Source organism: Diceros bicornis, chromosome 8 (assembly GCF_020826845.1).
Source record: "Diceros bicornis minor isolate mBicDic1 chromosome 8, mDicBic1.mat.cur, whole genome shotgun sequence".
Classification (NCBI taxonomy): domain Eukaryota; kingdom Metazoa; phylum Chordata; class Mammalia; order Perissodactyla; family Rhinocerotidae; genus Diceros; species Diceros bicornis.
In genome coordinates, this window is record NC_080747.1 from 54,739,882 (window position 1) to 54,759,061 (window position 19,180).

General features: G+C 35.2%; 1 pseudogene; it reads right to left on the reverse strand.

The window, feature by feature from the left end:
• Positions 1-817: 817 nt before the first annotated feature.
• On the reverse strand, positions 818-17,448 carry LOC131409249 (UDP-glucuronosyltransferase 2B31-like; annotated as a pseudogene).
• Positions 17,449-19,180: the final 1,732 nt, after the last annotated feature.

Sequence of the window (19,180 nt, forward strand, 5' to 3'; positions counted from 1 at the left end):
CCATCTGAGCTCACTTCCCTGTGCTCACAGATTTGATGGGGAGCACACAATGGCATCCACTAGCACCTCTATCCTCAGGGAGTGTTTCCAAATCTCCTATCCCTTCAGCTGATGCTTTCAGATTTGAAAATGACTCTCCTTCACATATAGTCATGGCACTTTCCAGGTTGCTGTTATTTCCCAGGGTTTGGGGGCAAGTGAGACCTTTAAGAGCCCTTTAAGAGGGGCATCTCAGTTTCCTATAGCACTTTGAGACCCTTAGCTGTCAACCTTCTTTGCTTTCTAAGCCAGATATTTTGGGAGCTCATCTCTGTGGTGCAGATCCCAGAGGCTAGGGTGCCTGATGTGGGACACCAATTCCCTACGCCTCATTCCTCTAGGAGAATTATCTGGTGAGATCCCTCCCTACAGTCATGTGTTGCTTAAGGACAGGGATTTCATCATTGTGTGAACATCGTAGAGTGTACTTACACAAACCTAGATGATATAGCCTACCACACACCTAAGCTATATGGTACTAACCTTATGAGACCACCATCGTATATGAGGCCCATCATTGACTGAAACATCCTTATGCAGTGCATGACTGTACCGTGTGCTGCCATGCCAGGGATGGGGTATTTCAGGAGAGCAGTTCTCTGCCTCTCCTACCCATCTTGATGTGGTCCCTTTTATCCTTTGTTGTGGAGAAGTTATTCCTCTAGCTCTCAATTTCTTTTCAGGGGGAATTGATTCATATGTAGCTGTATATGTGTTGTGTCCATGGAAGGAAAGAAGTTCAGACTCTTCTTGTGCTGTCATCTTGAACCTCCCTCATTTAATGCCTCTTCTTTCTGGTTTTAGCAATCTTTTGGCAACAAAACAGGTAAAATTTTGTGATGACAAATATAGGAGGTCACTCAAACCAGCAGGAACTCAATCACAGCCAAAGAGCCGGACTGGAAACAAGTGAGGTATGAGAGGCTGGCCACAGGTGTTTGGTTCCTTTGTGGCACATGACAAACTTGATCCAGAAGACCACTTGATCTAGAAGCTTAATTGGTTGATCATGATGAATTCTTGATAATTTCATGGCATTCTCTTTATGTCTAAAAGAGAAACATAAAGATGTCAACATTGAAAGTAACTTAATTTGCCTAAACGTATCATTCTCATGAAGGATTTGGAAAGTGTCATACATATGATTCAACATAAATGACATAGAATTGTAGATAAGTAGCATATGTTTTATGTGGGTCTCATAGAAGTTTGGCTTTTAAATTTGAATTTTCTGATTGACAAATATTTTATAAAGTGAAGATGGAAGATATAGTGAGAAGGGCAAATTTATTCTAACAGAGGAAACGATAGGAGCCATTCTAAGCACTATAAATCAGATGATAGAAATGCATGTTTAGTATGGTGCTCTTGAAGTATCATGGATGAAATGCCTCTTCTCCAGTCCCTGTGCTTCCACTCTTCATAACTCTACTGTCTATTTTCCACCCAGAAACCAGATGGTTTTTTCAAAACACATCAGATTACATTTCCCTGCTCAAAATTTCCATCTGTCTTCTCATCCCATTTAGAATAAATTCCAAATCTGTGTTTTGGACTTCAGGACCTACATGTTCATACCCCTGGCAAACTCTTCTCTGTCAGCTTGTCCCATGAATGGTCAGTTGTAGGCACATTGTCCTTCTAGCTGTTTCTTGAAGTTGCCGAACATGTGATCACCTCAGCACATTTACAATTTCTGTCCCCTCTGTCCCTCTCCTGGAGCACTCTTCCCTGCAATACCCCAAGACTTGCTTCTACCTCTTGATGGAGGCTTTGGATTCAGTGTCATATCTCAGAGAAACTTTAGCTGACCACACTATGATGGCACCTCTAGGCATTTCTTCTATGTTTTTAATTTTTTTTTTTAATATTTGATTCCAGAATTTCTCAATGCAATACATTTTTTGAAATATACCTTTGAGTATGAAATACATAGGAAAAATACACCTATCCTAAGTGAACAGTTCAAAATTTCATAATTGGCTAGAAAATTGTCACGAAGTGAACTATAACAATGTGCTTACGACCTAGGTATTGATATAGGATTCCACGAGTTATATAGAAGCACCTCATTTTCCTGACTTTCTAGTCAGTACTCCCTCCTGAATTAACTAATGTCCTTATTTCTTATCACCTAAGATTAGTTTTTCATCTTTATGTATTGAAATCATATAGTATGTGCTCATTTGTTTTTGTCTTTTCTATAACAGTTTTCGGTTAATTCCATTGCTGTATGGTATCCATCATATGACAGTGCACCAGTACCAAAGATTATCTCTGTATTTAATGATTGATGGACATTTGGACTGTTAATAATATTTTGGCCATTTCTGCTAATGTTGTATAAATATTCTTTTATATCTCTTTCAGTTTACATTTTACACATTTTTGTTGCTTATATACACCTTGAATTGAAATTGCTGAGAAGAAGGTGCATGTATGATTATGATTTCTTTGTTGATTTTGAATTATTTAGAAAAATGTTGCTTAATTTTCAAAGTTTAGAGGTTTTTTAGTTATACATATTTTTTGATGATGTCTAACTTAATTCTAGTAAGGCCAGACAATATACTTTTTCCGACTTGAATATTTTCAAATACTGAATTTTGGTTTATTCCCCGGCGTATATGGTCAATTCTATTAGCTATTCCACATGATCTTGAAAAATGTGTATTCCCCATTGTTTTATATATATATACTATTTTTGTATATATATTTATATATATATAATAGGTTACATTTTAAAATTGTGTTCTTCAAATCATTTATGTACTTATTTATTTTGTCATATTTTTATATTATAGAAAAATGTCTTTAAAAATATCCCATTATGACTATAGATTTGTGTATTTAGCTTTTTCTTTTTGTCTACTTTTACTTTACTTATAAGATTTGTTAGTAAGTTTTACAAATCAGTAATTTGTATTGTTTTGAAAGATTAACTTATTTGTCATTATGAAGTATTTATCTCTATTTTTAGTAGTACTTCTGGTCTACTGTGTCTGATATTAGTATAGGTACATATTTCTTTTGTTACTGCTGAAATAGATCTTTTCCCACCTCTGTGCTTACAATTTTCTTGTACACTTAATCTAAGCATGTCCTGTAAGCAGTATATATAATTAGTTTTTCAAATCTAGTCTGACAATGTTCGTGTTCAAACAATTTAGTTTGTTTAGATTTACTGTAAGTACTGACATATTTACATCAGCAGCTACTACCTTATCTTGTATTTTCTTTTGGTGACATCTTTATATATAATCACAAAACACATAGCAATATTCATAATAGACAAACATGCAACAACCAAAATATCCATAAAATGATAAATCGACACATAAAATGTGCTATGTCCTTATCATAGAATATTATTCAGCAATAGAAAGTTACAACAGTGAAGAAATTTGAAAATGTTATTGTACGTGAAAGAAGCCAATTGCAGAAGATCATATATTGTATGATTCCATGTATATGAAACATCCAGAAGGACTAATCTGTAGAGACAGAAAGTTGATTAATGGTTGCTTGGGCAGGGAGGAATGGGAGGTGACTTCTAAGGCATGTCAGGCTTCTTTTTAAAGTGACGAAAAATGTCCTAAATGTATATTATGGTGATTGTTTCATAACTCTGTAAACATATTACATATATTTGAATTTTATAGTTAAACAGGTGAATTTTATGGTATGTAAATTATAGATAATTATAAAATCTGTTAAAATAATGACAGTAATAAAATCAATTTTTGAGCCCTAAGAGATTTATAGTTTCGGAAATTTAGGTAATGAATTGAAAGAATTTATGATATTTCTTGTAGCTCATCATTCTTTGCTTCAATGGGTTCTATAATGCTTTTCATATTTGTAAAAGTGTGTCATTTTTGCAATTACCTATATAACTTTACATTATTTGAGGAGAAAATCGTTGCACCAGTTGGTTCCCCACTAAATCAATGGGGCTAAAATTCAACTTTTAAATAAATGTTTAAATGAAAATAAAAGTAGATTTAAATTGGATTAAGACATGTAAATAATTTCAGACTTAGGCTTTTAAAATAGAATGAAACTCATGCTCACCATTGACAAAAGAATCTATATATAACTACTATTTATTAAATAAAATTTGTGACACTCACAAAGGTCATTAATGACTGTCTTCAATGCATTGAGCAAATCTGTACTTTACACTGTGTTCGATTCCAATCTACCAGCTACTCCCTTGGTCTTCATGTGGGCAATATCATCAGGTTGATTTGCAGACAAAGGAATGCCCAGCATGGGGATCCTTTGATCCTCATAGATGCCATTGGTGCCACCGTGAGTTATAAAGGCTTTTGTTTTTGGATGACCTAGGATGGAGTGAATTTCAGCAAATTATTAAGTATAAGCCTTAGAATATAATGAGAGTAGGGCAATATAAGGCACTGAAAGAGGCATTGTATTCTAGAAAACAGATTACTGTACACATGAAACTACATTAAAATGTCTTTCAACTCAAAGGAAGGAGCACTTAAGTCTGTTGGCAAGGTAATGAAAGAGGAGCTGATATTTATCAGTGGCACCTGATATACCCCCACAGTGCAGAAGAGAATTGGTGTAAGGGCAGAGTTAGGAGACAGAATTCCAACCCAGAATGGTGTTGAAAAATGTTCTGTGAGAGATAATTATATCTAAAATAAAGATACTTTGATTCTGGCCTTAAGGAGTGTGACTGTGTATAATAAAATGCCAACTGTTGTATCTTATCCTTGCCTCCTGAGACTGGGAAATAAATATAAGGAATTTAATTTTTATTTTTGAAGTTTACAATAACATTTGTTCAATAAATTTGTTTCCTCTTGAACTATTATCATCTGATTGGAGTTACTCTCATTTGAGTGTTTATTTTAGAGTCTTACTAAGAAGGTCATTCTGGGGGATCCACTTTTTGAGTCGAGTATTTGACCCTAAGGTATCTGGTTCCTTGCCATCGAATCTCCATAGAACCTGTTAGAGTAAAGAAAATACCTTATTTCATGAGTCAAAATTCAAAGTTATAGCAGTTAGAATTCTAAATAGATTAACAGACATCTAGTTAAACCACTTGCATATGACAGATGAGGAAATGAGGGCAAGAGACACTAAGTAACAAGAACTACTAAAACAATGATGTAATAAGAATAGTCATCTTTCATGTACTTAATTTATATTCACACTTGGATGAGACAAATGAGATTATGAATGACCAATTCAAGTATATATAAAATTTTGGGGGCAGTCGTTAAAATCCTAGTGCATTAAACAGTAGCAAATTAGTAATGATTTGCACATTTATTTTAACTGTTTATTATACTAGCTCTCAACTTCAAAATTTACTATTATTCTCTTTATTTATTTATGACTGATATGGAAAGGGAATTACTTATATCCACTTTTTCCAAAAGTTATTTTCTTAGAGTTTTAATTTTTTGATTTGTGAAAATTAAATAGTTATATTTAATAAATTATTAATAGCAATAAAAATTTCTGCCTAATAAGTACATTTAGCTTGTTTTAGATTACTAATTATTAATCAGTACTTCCAAGACAAATTTCGGTTGGTAAGTTTTTACATGAATCTGGAGTATTACCACTATTGCTAGGTTGGAAAACTCTTTAAATGTAGAAAAGAAGAGCCCCTTGGCACTTCATAAACAGCAATATAAGTTTTGAGAAAAGTAAATATAATGATGATGCTAAATTTTATTCAACTGACTATTAACACTTCGAGGACGCACTCCAAACATTGACAGCATTGATTAATATGGTTTCTTATAGCCAAGTCATTTCCAAGTCCAGTATCAAAGTTAGGTACAGATTTCGGAATTCTCGAGCAATCTTCATAAGCTGGATTCTAATTTACCAGTGGCTAACATCTATTTGTTAAAGTAACTTCAGATTCTCAGCAAATTAGCGTTGGTGTTAAGAAGAAAGCAGTAAGAGATAGGAAACTAAAAAGTGGTTCTCAAATCCCCAGAGACTCCAAGTATGTGCTATATAAGCTAGAAATAACTTAATACCATGTTTTATGGAGAAAGGGGCACCTGAAACTTTCCATGCTAGACTTGCTTCCAGTTGATTTCTTTTCATATTCCCTTCTCTTTCATCAATCAGGACAAGCTTATATTCTGATAGGTTAGAGAATCAGAGTCCTTTCAAGGTCACATTTTATAAAGCACAGGGTCACCATAAGGGCTGGACCCACTTCCACCCTTTCTCTTTCATCTTCCTGAGTCAGACTTTAGCAGGACCCGCAAGAGAGGTTTTTTCTCTCTTTTTTTTTTTGTCAGACTGGTTGTCTCATTTTCTAAATCTTCATGGCTGGATGGTATCTGTTCACAGCCTGGTGAGCCCTGGCTATCCTTTCTCTGAATAGCTCCCTGAAAAGCACACTGAATAGGCATGTTTCAAAATTTAGGAGAAGTAAAAGAGGCCTCGATTACCTGTCAAACCTAAATTGCATGATGCCTTTCAGACTGTTATCGATTCTTGCCTAACGTTACTGTTAAAATTTAACTTCTTTCTGATAACATCTATGGTGTGTACAGTGCCCTCAGGAGTCCTGCAAGGAAAAGGAGGAAATGACAGGGCAAAATTTGATGATTTTTGTACCTGCCTGCAATATCATTACAAAACCAAAAGTTCCCACTGCACCTCTAAAGTATATTTCTTTTTGATCACAGTGCTAATGCCAAAGTTAGTGTCCATCAAAAATATCCTCTGTACTACTTATCACCAGCCACTTATATTTTGGTTTTTAAACTATCTGAGATAAATTGGAATAATCATAATAGTTACTTTTTATGCAGGAAATTTTTGTAATCAGACCCTTTACAGAATTTAACAGAGTCATTAAATAGTTGTCCACTAGAAGGTAATTTATCTTACCTTTTGTGGAATCTGGGCAAGGACTGATGCAATCACATTTGCCCTTTCTTCCGTCATGTTACTGACCATTGACCTCACAATGTGCTAAACACCACAATACTATTTTCTTCAGAGCTCTGGGCAAACTCTTCCATTTCTTTTAGAGAAAGATTTGCTCCATCACAAAAGAGCAACAGTGTAGCAAACACTATTGAAATGATTGCTAAAAATGACTAAAGAGAAAATCAGTATCATCAGGAATTATAGAGTAGTGGATGTTTTTTTTTCTCCTAATTTTGGTAAAATACCCATAACATAATCTCTACCACCTTATTTGTTCCTAAATGTACAGTTCAGTAATGTTAAGTATATACACTTTGTTGATAACCAATCTCCAGAAATTTTTCATCTTGCAAAACTAGGGATGTACCTATTATACAATAATTCTCCATTTCTTTCTTCATTAGCTCCTGGCAACCATAATTCTACTTTCTGTTTTTATGAATTTGACTAGTCTAAATATCTCACATAAGTGGAATAGTACAGTACGTGTCTTTTTGTGATTGGCCTAACTCGGCATAATGTCACAAGATTCATCCTTATTGTAGGTTGTGTTAGAATTTCCTTATTTTTTAAGGCCGGTAATGTTCCCTTGTGTGTAAATACCACAATTTTTTTTTTTAATTTTTATTTATCCATCGATGGACACTTGGGTTATTTGCATGTTTTGGCTCTTGTGATTACTGCTGCTATGAAGATGGGTATGTAAATTTCTCATTGGGATCCTAATTTCAAATTTGGATAAATACTCAGAAGTGGAATTGTTGGACCTTATAGTAATTCTGCTTTTAGTTTTTTGAGGAAACTCCATTCTGTTTTCATCAATGCCTATTGTATAACAGACCTAATCTCTCAGTTCCTTTGTAAGGATACAGTACTATGACATTAATTTCCTTTATTACATATCTTTTTTCAAGTGTCTGTGTATTTTGTGTATTTAACCAGGAAATTGAATGGAATCAGTGCACAGTAGTGAAGAGGAGATACTCTAGAAAATATTACACTCTGACTCTACATTTATACTGTTATTAATTACGAATGTAGATTCTCGGAAGGAGGCCAGACAGCAGAATAATAACTCATCTTTAACTCTTTATTATTATAGTTCTACTAAAAAACTTCTGTTTATTCCAGGCAGGTTTTTTGGAGAATTATTTTAGTTTAGTCATGAGTATTTTATTTCTCTGGCTATGAGCACTAAGATAAAGTTAATTATGACTGGGATGACTTGTATCATTTTTCTCTCAGCTCTTTAATAGTTTATACCCCACTTTAATCTTTGTCAGTATCCCAAGCTCTCCCTCTAAATCACTCTTTAAAGACTGAGGTTTAAGAATCACTGTCATTCATGCATCTGATATTATTGTTTGGAATGTCCATTGAATAGCCCTCAGATTCCAATTTATAATCCAGAAATATACTTTTATAGTTATTTCAATAAGTGACCATATTTCTGACTTATTTATGTATGAACTTTTTGCCCTGAAATCATATTGTAAAATGGATGTCCTAGTAGATGTGCTATCTGTGAGGGGCCCTCATCATCACCTGACTGAGTCCCCCAGGGAGCACCTGCCCCACAGTGGGAGAGGTACAGCAGGGCTTTCTGCCCTCTTGAGTAGCTCAGTTGAAACTATATAAAGCTACTGATGACGCTGTGTTCACTGGAATTGTTTCAGAGTTATTCATACTTGTGGTCCCTGATACTGGCCAGTTTTCAAATTTTATTACTTTCCATCCCAGGTAAATTCTTCATTGCTCAATGTATTTCCTACCCCCACAAAAATGTAAGGAGCCAAAAGTTTCCTGTATATCTCATGAAAACTTTGTACTCATTCTCTTATATTTAGATCCTTCTGTTTTAAATTGATTTTTTGTTTTTTTTTTTCTCCTGGAAAATAATGACCTAACATTTCCAACATAAAACATTTACTATCTTACCCTAATCATTCTTTAAACCTCCATTTTTTAAAATTGAGATATCATTGACATACAACATTGTGTAAGTTTAAGGTGTACAATGTGTAGATTCATTTATGTATTGCAATCAGATTACCACAGTAGTATTGGCTTACACTTCTATCAGGTCACATAATTACTGTTTTGTGTGTGTGTGTGTGGTGAGAACATTTTAAATGCAGTCTCTAGAAACTTTCAAGTATATAGTAGAGTATTGTTGATTATAATCACTATGCTGTGCATTATATCTCCAGAACTTATTTTTAAATTGCAGGTTTGTACCCTTTGACCAACACCTTCTCAATCCCCTCCATGTAACCACCATTCTACTGTCTGTTTTTACAAGTTCAGCTTATTTAGATTCCATAATAAGTGATATCATACATTATTTGTCTTTTTCTCTCTGACTTATCTCACTGAACATAATGCCTTCAAGGTCCATCTATGTTGTCTTAAATGGCAGGATTTCCTTCTTTATCATGGCTAAATAATATTCCATTGTGTGTGTGTATGTGTATGTGTGTCACATCTTTACTCATTCAACCATTGACAGATACGTAAGATTTATCCCTATATTGGCTTTTGTAAATAATGCTGCAACGAACAAGCAGATATCTTTTAGATATCCTGTTTGTTTTACTTTTCTATATATACTCAGAAGTGGTATTGCTGAGTCATGGGGTAGTTCTTTTTTTGAGTAACCTCCATGTTGTTTTTCATAGTGGCTGCACCAATTTGTATTCCCACCAAGAGTGTACAAGTGTACTGTGTTTTCTTGTAGATCATTGAGTTTCCTTAAAATGCTATTTTGAATTCCTTATTGGGTAAATGTATCTGTATTTGGTTATCGGAGGATTAATGTCAACTTCTCGTGATCTCATATTTCCTTGACTGTTCATGTTCTTTGGGGTTTTGTGTTTTTGTTTTCACATTTGAAGTAGTAGTCACCTACTTCAATCTGTACTAACTGCCATCAGGGTCGGAATGCCTTTATCAGTCCTGCTATAGATTAGGCTTTCACAGACCTTGTATGAATACACCTGCTCCATGGTTCTTGGTCCCTCTTATGCTTAACTTCTTAAGCCTGTATGTGTTCTCTCCATTCTATAAAGCATCAGGCCATATGCCGATAGCCTGCCTTTTGTTTTCCTGAAGGTGTTTCTACAGCTCAAGTTTGTGCTTTGTCTCTTGCCCCAGACCCTTAACTGCTTTCTGCTTAAGCTCCCTAGCCTTCTATCAAATCTTGCTCTTGTAGGGAACTGTCTGCAGAGGGGAGGAGTTATGGGTTTGGAACACAGTGCTCTGTGGGTGCCCACAGGCCTGATAGGGTATCCGCAGGAGAGGTTTTCTGTGTGGTTGGTGGTTTGTGGTCAGGCTTCCTGATGGAATCCAGAACATAGCTGGAAGAACCAAGTCCCTCTAATGTCCTCTGGGAATTTTATATGCCACTCTCCTGATCTGCTCCCTCCCATCAGTCACTGAGCTCCTAATTTAATACTCTGGATGCTGTGAGAGAGAAATGAGTCTTTGGAAGCATCTTAACAGCTAGGGAAGCTGGGCATTCACTCCCTGGCTCTCCCTTTCCCCTCTGGGAGAAATCCTGGGCCTTCTCTTAGCCCTAAGGTGAGCTGCCTTAAAGGAGGGGTGATGCTGGCAAAGTCAAGCTGCTCCTCTTACCCACTCAAATGCATCCAAACTCATATGTTCTGTGCTTCAACCAAATGCTGGAATTTCTTCTCTGGAAACCTGGACTTCCACACAGGCTCTCTAATCTATAGGTGACTTCCCAAGTCAGTGTTCTATAGGTGATCCTGGGCTGCAGCCATGAGGGGCTGGAACCAATTCACAATCTCCTATAGGGACCACAGCCAATACTGGAGTCTGTCTACATATTACTGGAAGCAAAGGTAGGTGAGACTCTTCCTAGATACATTTGCTTTTGGTGCTGGATCCCATAACTCCCATTAAGGCACTTTTGTTCATGGATAGATGCCATTTTTTTGCTGTTGCAGCGGGGGACAAACAAAAGGCATGTCTTATGCCACAAGATTGCTGACGTCACTCCTGAGGTACTATGGTCCATCCTCATGGGACGTTCTCCAGCATTATATTAGCTTTATGTTTTGTCCTTGTTATAATACTTTTCACCCAATTTTTATTACTTGCTTATACCCTGCCTTTCCAAGTAGAATGTCTGGTATGTTGGGGCAAAAACGGTGTCTACACTGCTTCTCTCCTTATCCAGCACTTATCCCTGGACTATGCCAGTTACTTTAAAATTGTTCTCTGAATAAATGGCTGATACTTTCTTATGTGTTGAATAATGAGGCCTTAATTTAAATGACCTTATTCTCAAAGTCTCCAAAATATAAGACTTTATTCTTTAATAATATTGAAATTCAGATAACTGCAATTTTATAGAAATATATGACTTTCTAATTGCCAGGTCACCTTAGCCAGCTTCCTGTTTCTCTTTCACTATGAGTCAAACATTCTAAATGAAGAACACAGGATCATTTCTACTGAAAATGCAAAGTAAAAAAAACAAAGCAAACAAGAATATGTTACCCGAGCAGAGGTTTGGCAGGTTTGCAGTGGAGTCCTCCAACAAATTCAAAATGTGGTAAGGGTAGGCAAGGAAGTTCAAAATCGCAATAGATTTGAATGAGCCACATTTCAGCTTTCTTCATTAACTCAAATGTTGTAGTGGGTCTTCCCGAAGAGAAAAAAGATAGCAAAGGTAGAGGCAACTAGAATATTGTAATGTGAATATACCAGATAATTTTCTAAAAGGAACTTGGAATGACACAGCCGAAGATGTTTAAAGGTGCCTATGGTTTGAAAATACAAATGTACATGTATGTGTATATACACACACACACACACACGTTTTATATATGTTCATGTTTTTTACCTGTTTTATATATGCTTTTCGTATATTTATATATACAAAGGACAAAGTTTAATAGTCTTTTGTTTCTAATGTTACATCGGGTCACTCAGAATCATAAACAATTATTAAACCTAAGCCATTGAAGAATTCAACATGTATTTGTTTACTCTGTAAAGAAGCAAAAGTATCAAATTCAAATGTAAACAATGATTTCAATCCTCTGTTAACACTACCATACTCATGGGAACACCTATCCCTGGAGTAGTCAGTCTGGTTTCTATAATTTAGCAAGTTCTTCCCTTGATCCTAGATTTTTCAAGAAAACTGTGAGGTTCTTAAGAGTATAGTTACTCTTGCATTTGGTTCATGTCAGGAAGTTAATAATATTTGCTTATTAAATAAAAATATTTGCTAATAACAGTTGGAAAATTTTTATAAAATATGGCAATAGATATGCTCACTCTACATTTTGGCTTATTTTATCTTTATTGAATATAAAATTTTCAAAAAAATATAGTTTAATAACTTCTACCTTCAATGAAATTTTATGTCTTTAAAGAGATGATGTGTAAATATTTAGTGAAAGAATGTAAAGTCATTAGAAACCTCAAATTTTAGGTCCTGGGTCTGGAAAAGAGCCAATATATCTCTATATTTTGAAGCAATCCTTCAAATAATATCGTAAGTTTAATTTTTAAATGAAACTATAATATACAAGAAGAAACAATTCCTCAGTTACCTATATGTTAAGCATTTCTGTAACATTTGTCAGATTGATAGATCATTTTATAATTTTGTCATTTCACTTATAAGAAATACATCCCTCTCACTTTATAAACTCACTTTCCAAGGCACTAGGAAAGTTAGGACTTCAAGCTACCAACTAAAAGCATGACTTATACTTCACTGTAAAACTGATTCCACGTCTCACTAAATATTTGGAACGAAAAGTCAAAATAAAGTATATAAATCACATTTTGTACCCTCTATGAATATAATTTGATCACTTAATTCTGACATAAAAATAAGTACAAAGGTTGGAAGAAATGGACGCCCTCATTACACTTTTCAAATGTACAGCCAGGAGAGAAGCAGAAAGTATACACTAAAGGTATTTTCAGTAGCTCATCCAGTAGCTCACCATAGGATCCAACAGCATCTGCAAGAAGGACATCAAAAATTGATTCTTGTAGTTTTTTCACAAGTTTCCTCTTCAAAACTACATCTTTACAGAACTTTTTAATACAACCAGAATATTCTCAAAAGATTTCTTGCATTAGTGAAAAATACATCCACAATATATCTGTTGGCAGATCATAAATCTATTTAGAGATTATCTGCCTTAAAAAGTGTTGCCATCATCTTTCAAGTTGTAGGATAAATCTCAAATTTAATAGCAGATGGTTTGTTGGGATCAACAGGAATGAAAGCCAAAGATGTCAGAAGAATCACTTCATGATATCTCTGGACAAGTTCATCCAAGATTGTCTTTACATTGATCCGGTGACTATATTCTGTGGGCCACACCAGCATCTTTCCACCACTCCCAGGGCTAAAGCAACAACTCAGCTGTAGCAGCAGAAGAACTGAAATCCATTTCTTAGACATCCTGGTGGAAGCAATGCTTCTCTGCAAATTGCTGTTTCCTTTTGCCATTGCTCATGCTTATATCCAAGGAGAAATCAATTTGGAAGTTAAAATGTAACTCCTACATCACAAAGTAAATACATTATATGAACAAGTCAAAAAAACAAAAAGTAGGTGACTGTTTTTATACAAATGTCTTTAATGTCTACAAGTGCCATAACCAGCTAAGACTCAATGACCTTGCATATGCAAGACACTGTGTTATGTAATACATTACATATGAGTGTAAGAACTATATGAAGTAAGAGGTGACTGTGTCAGTAGTCTCTTTGAAGAAATAGAGATAAAGCTATTATACAGCTGACTCAGAATTTCCTGGATGATGGCTCAAATGATTTATTGTTGTAGGTGAAATCTTTGATTTTTATTTATTTATTATTGAGGTAACACTGATGTAACATTATATAAATTTCAGATGTATGTCATTATATTTTGATTTCTGGGTAGACTACATCATCTTCACCACCCAAAGACTAATTACCATCTGTCACTGTACCCATGTGCGCCCTATTATCCCTTTCACCTTTCTCCCTCCCCCCTTCCTCTCTGTTGACCACCAATCTAATCTCAATATCTACGTGTTTTTTTATTCTTTTTTATCTTACACTTATGAGTGAAATCATAGTGTATTTGACTTTTCCATCTGACTTAATTCACTTAATATAATACCCTCAAGGTCCATGAATGTTGTTTCAAATAGCACAGTTTTGTCTTTTTTATTGCTGAGTAGTATTCCATTGTATAAATATACCACATCTTCTTTATCCATTCATTTGTTGATGGGCACTTAGTTTGTTTCTGTGTTGGCTATTGTGAATAATCCTACAATGAACACAGGGGTGCATATATCTTTTCAAATTAGTACTTTCATGTTCTTTGGATAGATACTCAGAGGTGGAATAGCTAGATCATATGGTAGTTCTATTTTTAATTTTTTGAGAAATCTCCATACTGTTTTCCATAGTGACTGAACTAGTTTGCATTTCCACCAGTAGTGCATGAGGTTTCCCTTTTCTCCCCATCCTCTCTAACACTTATTTCTTGCCTTTTTAATAATAGCCACTATGACATTCCATTGTAATTGTGATTTTTGTTTCTTGAATGATTAGTGATGTTGAACATCTTTTCATGTGACTGTTGGCCATCTATATATCTTCATTGGAAAAATGTCTGTTCATATCCTCTGCCCATTTTTTGATCAGGTTGTTTATTATTTTGTTGTTTAGTTATATGTGTTCTTCATATATTTTGCAAATTAACCCCTTATTGGATATATGATTTGAAAGTATTTTATCCCAGTTAGTGGGTTATCTTTTCATTTCACTGATGGTTTCCTTTGCAGTGCAGAAGATTTTTAATCTGAAGTAGTCCCATTTGTTTATATCTCTTTTGTTTCCCTTGCTTGAAGAGACATGATATTCAAACAGATACTGCTAAGACTGATGTAAAAGACCATACTTCCTATGTTTTCTTCTAGGATTTTTATGATTTTGGGTCTCACATTCAAATCTTTAATCCATTTTGAGTTAACTTTTTTGTATAGTGTAAGATAATGGTGTACTTTCTTTCTTTTGTGTGTGGTCGTCCAATTTTCCCAACACCATTTATTTCCTTTCTCCACTACGTGTTCTTGGCTCCTTTGTTGAAAATTAGCTGTCCATAGATGTGTGAGTTTATTTCTGGACTCTCAATTTTGTTCCATTGATCTGTGTATCTGTTTATGTACCAGTACCATGCTATTTTTATTACTATAGCTTTGTAGTATATTTTGAAGTTAGTAAGTGTGATACCTCTGGCTTTGTTCTTTTTTTTCAGCATTGCCTTGGCTACTTGGGGTCTTTTGTTGTTCCATATAAATTTTAGGATTCTTTGTTGTATTTCTGTGAAAAATGTCGTTGGGATTCTGATTGGGACTGCATTGAGGCTGTAGATCACTTTAGGTAATATGGACACTCTATGTTTATTTTTCCAATCCATGAACATGAAATATCTTTCTATTATTTTATGTCTTCTTCAATTTCTTTCAACAATGCCTCATAGAATTCAGTGTACAGATCATTCACCTGCTTGGTTAAATTTATTCCCAGATATTTTTTTCTTTTTGTTGTGATTGTAAATGGGATTGCACTCTTGATTTGTCTTTCTGCTAGTTGCATTCTACAGAAATGCAACTGATTTTTGTATGTTTATTTTGTACTCTACAACTTTACTGTATTTGTTAATTATTTCTAATAGTTTTTTGAAGCAGTCTTTATGGTTTTCTATATATAGAATCATGTCATCAGTAAATAGTTGACAGTTTTGCTTTCTCCTTTCCCATGTGGATCCCTTTCATTTTTTTTTCTTGAATAATTACTCTGGTTAGTACTTCTAATACTATATTGAATTAGAGTGGTGACAGAGTGCATCCTTGCCTTGTTCCTGTTCTTGGAGACATAGCTTTCAGTATTTCACCATTGAGTATGACGTTGGCTATGGGTTTGTCAGGTATGGCCTTTATTATGTTGAGGTACTTTCCTTCTATACCCATTTTATTGAGAGTGTTTATCATAAATGGATGGTGAATCATGTCAAATGCTTTCTCTGCTTCTATTGAGATGATCATGTGATTTTTATTCTTCATTTTGTTAATGTGGTGTATCCCATTGATTGATTTGTGGGTGTGGAACCATCCCTGTGTCCCTGGGATAAATCAAACTTGATCGTGATGTATGATCGTTTTCATGTATTGTATTTAAATCAATAATATTTTGTTAAGGATGTTTGCATCTATGTTCATCAGTGATATTGACCTCTAACTTTTCCCTTTTTTGTTGTTCTTGTCTGATTTTGGTATCAGGGTAATGTTGGCCTTATAAAATGAGTTCAGAAGTGTCTCTTCCTCTTCAATTTTTTGGAAGAATTTGAGAAATATAGGTATTAAATATCTTCTGAAAGTTTGGTAGAATTCACCAGAGAAGCTGTCTCGTCCTGCAGTTTTGTTTTTTGGAGGTGTTTGATTACTGTTCCAATCTCTTTAGTTGTGATTGGTATATTCAGACTTTCTATTACTTCTTGATTCAGCTTTGAGATGTTGTATAATTCTAAGAATTTATCCATTTTGTGTTTTCCAGTTTGTTGGCATATAGATTTTTCATAGTATTCTCTTATAATCCTTTGTATTTCTTGGATATCAATTGTAGTTTCTCTTTTTTATTATGATTTTATTTATTCGAACTTCTCTTTTTTTTCCTTAGTGAGTCTGGCTAAGGGTTTGTCAATTTTTCCATCCCTTCACTTTGAGCCTATGTGTGTCCTTAAAACTGAAGAGAGTCTCTTGTAGGCAGCATATAGTTGGGTCTTATGTTTTTATCATTTCATTGACTCTGTCTTTTGATTGGACAATTAGTCTATTTACATTTGACGTAATTATGGATAGGTATAGATTATCTATTTCCAATTTGTTAATTGTTTTCTGAAAGTTTTGTAATTTTTTTTTTTTTCTGTCTTCTTCTATTTGTCTCTTCCTTTGTGTTTTAATGATTCTTGCAGTGGTCTACTTGGGTTCCCTTCTTTTTATCTTTCATATATCAATTATAGATTTTTTTCTCCGTGATTACTATGAAGCTTACAAAAAAGATCTTATATTTATAGCCAATCTAGTTTAAGCTGATAACAACTTAAGCTTAAATGCATAGTAAAGCTCTGTATTTTTACCTGTCCCTCACATTTTATGCTTTTGATGTCACAATGTATGTCTTTTTACCTTGTGTATCCATTAACAGATTTTTGTAGTTACACTTATTTTTGATTACTTTTGTCTTTAACTTTCATACTAGATTTAGAAGTGATTTACCTATCACCATTACGTTAAAGTATTGTTAATTTACCTATATAATTACCTTTACCGATGAGATTTGTACTTCAATCTCTTTTCCTGTTACTAATTGGCATCCTTCATTTTCAGCTTGAAGAACTCCCTTTAACATGTCCTGTGAGGCTTGTCTAGGGTTGATGAACTCCTTCAACTTTCCTTGTTTGGAAAACTCAATATCTCTCCTTCAGTTCTGACAGTAGCCTTGTGAGATAGTACATTCTTTGTTGGCAGTTTTTTTCTTTCAGTACTTTGAAGATATAGTGAGACTCCCTCTGGCGTGCAAAATTTCTGCCATTAAAGCTGCTTATAGTCTTATGAAGTTCCGTTGCATGTAGCAAGTTGCTTTTGTCTTGCTGCTTTTAAGGTTCTCTCATTGCCTTTAACTTTTGACTATTTAATTGTAAGGTGTCTTGGCATGAGTCCTATTAGATTTATCTTTTTTTGGTTCTCCTTGGGCCCCTGGATCTCGATGTCTATTTCTTTTCCAGATTATGAAAGTTTTCAACCATTATTTCTTTGAATAAGCTTTCTGCTTCTTTCCTTCTCCCTACTCCTCTGGGAACCCTATAATGCAAATATTGGTCCACTGTTGTTGTCCCATAGTGCCTTCAGCTATCTTCACTTTCTTTTATTCTTTTTGTCTTTTTGCTACTCTGATTGGATGAATTTAACTGCCCTTTCCTTGAGTTCACTGATTCTGTCTTTTGATTGATCTAGTCTTATTTTGAACCTTCCCATGGAATTCTTAAGATTAATTATTCTATTCTTCAGCTCTATGATTTCTGTTTGGTACTTTCTTATATTTTCTCTCTCTTTGTTGAAATTCTTAGTTTGTTCATGCGTTGTTCTCCTGACCTTGTTTCGCGTATCACTACTTTAACTCATTATTAGATAAATCACTTATCTCTGTCTCATTAAGGTACATTTCAGGATTTTCATTTTGTTCTTTTCTTTGGAACATATTTCTCTACTTATTCATTTTCATTGAGTCTCAGTGTTGGTTTCTTAACATTAGTTAAAAAACAGTCACTCTTAAAGTGCTATGTGCAGACTCACTTGACCTGGAATCCAACACAAAAACACAAGATTGAAAAGAATATAGACCATGTGTGAGGGAGACCCAGTTGCTCATCTTGGAGCATCAGCTAGAGAGGCAGGAGGTAACTGAGAGTCTCCCCAGGGATAGAGACACTGGCAACAACCATTTTTTAGATCTTATTCTGCCTTGCTGATATAGATGGCACTGCAGGTTCCTCCTTCTAGGCTGCTAGCACTGAGAGCCCCAACCACCCTAGTACTATGGCTGGATTTCACAGCTGGTTGGATAATAGCCCTTTCCACTAGCATGCCCACAGCAGTAGTGGCCAAGAGTCTCTACCAGCCTTCCTGAGGTGTCAGCCCCACATGCCAGCATATCAACAGCAATTACAGCTGGGCCACACAGCCAGCTGGGGAAAGTGCCAGCCCCAACTGCCAGTGTGCCTGAGCAGTCACAACTGGGCCTCACAGTGAATCATTCTGGGGGCAAGCCTCACTGGCAGAGTGCCTGCAGCAGTTGTGAGTGGGCATCACAGCCAGATGAGCCAAGGGCCAGCCTTTCTTGCCAGTGCACCTGCAGTCATCATAGCCCTACTACAACAGGAGGGCTTACACAGCCCACATGGGAGACACTGCCCTGGGGCACCTGGCCCTGGTGGTCAGCAGAGATTGCACTGCTGGGCCCAAAAGGAGATTTCCTACGGAAGGCCACTCCTTAAAGCCTGAGAGATGTAGCTAACTTACCTAATACAGTGAAACAAATGTGGAGAATTAGGCAAAATGGGTGTAAAGAGGGGCTGGCCACA